The sequence below is a fragment of the Ailuropoda melanoleuca genome, chromosome X (genome assembly GCF_002007445.2).
Source record: "Ailuropoda melanoleuca isolate Jingjing chromosome X, ASM200744v2, whole genome shotgun sequence".
NCBI classification, from domain to species: domain Eukaryota; kingdom Metazoa; phylum Chordata; class Mammalia; order Carnivora; family Ursidae; genus Ailuropoda; species Ailuropoda melanoleuca.
In genome coordinates, this window is record NC_048238.1 from 92747762 (window position 1) to 92751834 (window position 4073).

Here is a 4073-nt window from a genome sequence, read left to right on the forward strand (position 1 = left end):
TATATATATATAAAAGTTGAGGGGTTTTGGGTTTTAATTTTTTGGTTTTGTGGGGGTTCATGGTATTGTGTGGTTTATTTTATGTTTGCCTTTACCTTTTTGCATTTGGGTGTGTACTCTGGCTGCCCTTTATGTTTCATTTTAAGCAACTGGCTGTGGAGTCAAAAACACTTGCATACTGAAAACCTGCATCAGGGCTTCCGTCTCCTGTCTTTACTCTTCTCCCTGTACTGGCTCTTCCGTGGTCAAAGCAGATGGGCGTCCTGATGAAGTCAATGGGAAACCCCTGATCCTGCCTTGCAGTTTGGGTACAACGAATGAGGACAAGCTGGCGGGGCTAGTGAACATTTGGGCCACTGGGGCAAGAGCTGGAAAGAAAAGGCAAGGCAGGGGCACATCCTTGGGAGGGGGGGCGGGGAGCGGTGGGGAGAATGGAGTACCTGCGCGCGCGTGCGTGTGCGTGTGTGTGTGTGTGTGTGTGTGTGTGTGTTCCTTGTTTGCCATAGGGGTAGCAGGACTGGAAGGAGGAGCCCTGTTTTAGGTGGCTATAAGGAATGATCCTCTTTAACTCAAGGAAATCACCTGCTTGCTGGCTCCCTTGCCCTGGGCCGCCCACACCCGCATCTGACCCCACAGTCTTATCACTCCCTCACTGTTGTGCCCGTGCTCCTCCTCCCCACCTGCACAGTGCAGTCCTTCCATGGTTCTGGCTTCCTAAGACCCAGCTACTATGGAGGCAAGATGCCCATCCTGGATTTTACACCTTTTCTTCCCACTTCTGAAAAACCGTGGTAGAAGTTCCAATTCCTTCTGACTGCTGGCTCCAGAATGGGCCTGTTACTGGTTGAGGGGAAGGAGATGTTTGATAGGCCTGGGATGTTTAAGCTATATTCTTAGGACCTCTCACTGTGGCCTAAGTCTCTGAAGACCCCTGTCAGTGTACAGGTGAGGGGATCTGTGGGTCTGGCCAGCTGGAGCCTCGCCAACCCCGGGAGTGAACTGTGAGCTGCCCTTTGCTCAAGCCCTAGGAGCACACTTCAACCCAGGTCTTTCTGCCCAGATGGAGGAATATCCATTCTTTTGAGCCACAGCATTAATCCTTATTGGCCTTTGCTTACCCACTTGCTGATCTTGATGCTTCTAGAACAGTTGCTTTCTCACGTTCCCAAACAACCATATAACTGCACTGATTTGAGCTCAGTCCTTTGTTTGGAACTTGCAGTTAAGAAATCAGATATGTCAATAGGTCATGAAAGCTATGTCGTGAGTGCAAGGATTCAGTGCATAGGCAGGAGCACTGGCGTGGTTGGAAGGACCTCCTGGGAGAGAGGGTTCCCAGTTGACACTTGAGTAGAAAAATAGGAATTAGGGGCACCTGGGTGGCTCAGTGGGTTGAGCATCTGCCTTCGGCTCGGATCTTGATCCCAGGGTCCTGGGATTGAGTCCTGTGTTTGGCTGCTTGCTTAGCGGGGAGCCTGCTTCTCCCTCTGCTTGCTGCTCCCCCTGATTGTGTTCTCTCTCTCTCTCAAATAAATAAAATCTTTATAAAAAATAGGAATTAGGGGTGGCAGGGAAGAGTCTCTGAACTGAGGGGACAATCAGAGCAAAGGCTTAGAGACAAATAAGAGGGTAGTATGTGCAGGAAACTACAACCCACTTGAGTGTCACTGCAGCTGGAGAGGACAGATGGGAAGGGAGGGTGCAGGAGTCCTGCCAGGCATGCCAAGGAGCATGGCTTGGACTTTTGCCTTAGGTGATGGAAACCACGGGAAAACTTTAAACTGGGTAACGACAGAGGGGTTTCTTGTTTTTGTTTTAATAAACTGGTAAAAATGTGTTGGAGGTGGGCCAGACGGAGAGGAAGAAAGGTAATCGCCTGAGATTCAGAAGAAAGGACGAAGGGAGAGTGGTGAGGGTACTTAACTGTAAGGCTTTCCATTTAAGGCAGGAGGGAAGATGCTGCAGGCAGAGTCAGAATGACCCCAAAGGAATAGGCGAAGGGCCTTTGGGGAGCCGTGGACAGCCATGGCCATCTGGGTTTGGCTGTGTGGACACACACAGCCCTTTACTTCCCTGCAGAAAGGAGGCAAGTTAAAAGCAAAACCAACCAGCAGTTCCTTGTTCTCTTGCCTTTGGGCTCCTTTCCCCACACCTTTCCTAGAGACCCCTCACTGCCCCTCTGCCAGGGTGGGAAGACCAAGGCAGGGGGTATGGGCTGTGATACGGTCTGCATCCCTGCTCCAGACGGGGCTGAGGGCAGTGGCCTCCCACTTATTAAATGGATCTGCTCATTCTTCTGGTGCGGCCTAGGGGAAGGAGCCGGCTCCACCACTTAGCACTTAGGCTGACCTCGGGTGAGAACCTAACCATTCTGTCTTCATTCCTCCGTCTGCCAAATAGGGCTCCATTTACCCACGAAGGAGGAGAATCGTACTGAGCAAACACGGCTGTTTGGCTGAAGTTAGTTCCTCCTACGTGCCGAGGTCATGGGCCTACAGTTAATGATGGTTTTACCAGAACGTTCCTCTTTGGGGTGCAGGGTTAAAGGGAGGCCCTGTTCAAGTCTCCGTATTTCCCGCGAAGGGACCATCCGCTATCCGCGCATCCGCGTTTGAGTTGGAGGGGGGCGAATTGGGCAGTAAACTGCCCCTTCCATAATCTAACCTGTGACAGGGAAGCTTGTTCGGTGTTCTATTGTGTCCCGCCCCGGCTAAGACGTGTGTGTATTTGTGAGTGTGGTGTGTGTGTGTGTGTTTTAGGGGGAACGGGGTCCGCCCCAAGGGCGGCCTACTTAGCTGCCCAGGGGAGGGGCGGTGCTCGGGCCTTCTGGACCCCGCAGCGAGGTTGGGCCAGGACTCCACGTATTCTAGACCCGGGTTTCCACCGCGAGGGGAGCTGGCACACCGTGGCGTCGGGCCGCCGGGTGTGGACGCCTACCTGGCTCCGCACCGGCCCCGCAGGGAGCCCGGGCTCACGCTGCGGGCGGTCGGGGCCCTCTGCTGGCAATCAGACGCCGCGCTTGCTCTCCGATTTCCAGGTGGAAAGCGGCGCCCCGCGGGCGTGCAGCTAAAGGCAGGCCAAGGTAGGGAGGGAGGCGGGCCGGGCCTGGCACCCTGCGGCGGGGGGCGGTGGCGGCGGCTCCCTCCCGCCACCGGGAAAGAGCTGCGGCCGGCGCGTCAGGCCGGGTCAGCAGCGTGCTCACCTGCCGCTCCCGGAGGCTGGNGGTTGGGGCCGGGAGCGGCGGGCCAATGGGGAGAGGGCGTTCAACGTCCTGCTCAATTCTCCCTGGAAAGTGGAGGGGTGGGGTCGGGGCGGGAGGGAAGGATAAGTTCGAAGCTCCGGAGTCTTGGAAGGCCTTGGTGGGGGCCGGAGCCGCCCAGGGGCAGTCGGGGACGCAGAGTCTGCATGGAGGGACGGGCAGAAGCCGGCCCCACCCCAGCCACCTCTCCCTTCCCGGGCTCTCTCGGGCCATCAGCCCGCCATCGCCAGCTCGACGGCGCCACCTGCTGGACATTGGTCCCCTTGTCCGGCGCGCCTGGGGCCGAAGCTCTAGGAGGCTGCGACCTTCTGGGCCTCTCAGGCCTGAGAGCGGCGGGAGGAGAATGAGCTCACCCACCTCGGGTCCAGCAGCTTTGGAACCAGCGACAACCGAACCGCCTTTAAAATACGTTATGGGATCAGAAAGACCTCTGATGGCTAAAATAACTTCTCCCCCGCCCCTTCCGTCGGGCCTGACTTTTCCGCCACTCGGTTCCACCCAGGGGTGAGGAAACACTGCTGAAGCTGTCCCGGGGAAGGGGGCGGGGCAAAGGGCGGGAGTTCAGGAGTCGCCCTCGGCTCCCGCTGACAGCACTGCACAACACAGCACAGCTGGAAGCGGCCTCGGGCTGGGCGCCTTGTGGATCCTTGTTGGGAGGGGGGAGCATAGACCCGGGCAAGGAAGCAGCTGCCTGCAGTGTTACCTGAAGGGTCCAAAGGCTGTGAAAGCCCCCAAGTATGGATTATTCTCCTCCCCCTTTTGCCTGCCACAGTCTAGGGCTGAAATCCCCATGATTAGAGACAAGATTCATTCA